The following is a 1,255-nucleotide window of genomic DNA, read 5'->3' on the forward strand; positions in this document are numbered from 1 at the left end:
TATATATATAAAATATATAGTTTTAGGGAAAATAACCAATTTTCAAGAACTCATCGATGAAAATCCACTATCACATACAGAAAAATTAATAATTAAAAGCACAATAAATGAGTATAAATGAGTGCAAAACATATCGGTTATGCGACATAATAAATCGACATGTGTAGAATGTTACGTTTATAAAACCGCGATTTGACAGTCATCTCTGATTTCTGCAGCAGGTTGAGCATTTTCCAGTCGTAGAAAGCAAACTTAACTAGTAATACAGCTAACTAATTCTAAGTGAATTACCTATTTCATAAGCCAAACATTAATTAAAACGCTCCATACGTATTAAATATTCGTTATCCTTACATGCTTTAATGTTAAATTTATATCAGTAACTTAATAGATAATACTAAAATATCCTTATTAAATCAGAAACTAATAAAAGAATACCTATAATTAACAATTACTATTAAAAAGCTTGTTACGGTTAAAGCTAAATATTAAACTGTTTAGAAGTAGCTATTCATACAGAGGCGAATGGCTCAAAGAAATCTAGGAATAATGTAATTTAGGGACTTACGAAAGCGAAAACAGGTGTAAGTAAATAAGTGTTATTTAGAGTGAATTAGGAAGTAGCTACAGGTTTGGTTCGTATAGGACAAGTAATTTGATTTAGAGAAGAACTTACGAAAAACTAAGAACAATTTAGATTACGGACGTACATAAAATACGAACCGGTGAATTCAAACTTTCATATAAGTAGATAAAAAAACTTTAAAATTACTATACACGTAAGATAGACATGGGTTTAAAGAGAGAGGGTGGGGTATAGGGGAATTATAAAAAGGTATTATTTTGCTTGCTTGGAGATAAGTATATGTACACTGTAATTATATTATGTATATATAGGTGGGGAAAGGACCAAATATGAAAATCAATGGAAAATAAAGAGACAAGGGGAGGTAATTAATAATTATAAATAAGCAAAGCAAATACGTAAATCGGGCTAGATGGAAAATGTGCTTATTATATATGCTTAGAGAGGTGTGCAAGGTGTAAAGTAAAAAATATATATTAAATAATAAGGTAGATGGATTTATAACTAAAATATTAAAACATTCTACCAAAAATAGGAAGAAAAAATAAAATATTTAATTAATAAAATGCTGGAAGAATAGAGGGAACAATGTTTAATTTAATGTTAGGTAGGTATAATAAAATCTATAATTATAGTTTATATATATATATATATATATATAAATATATA

This window comes from Octopus bimaculoides, chromosome 6 (assembly GCF_001194135.2).
Source record: "Octopus bimaculoides isolate UCB-OBI-ISO-001 chromosome 6, ASM119413v2, whole genome shotgun sequence".
Classification (NCBI taxonomy): Eukaryota; Metazoa; Mollusca; class Cephalopoda; order Octopoda; family Octopodidae; genus Octopus; species Octopus bimaculoides.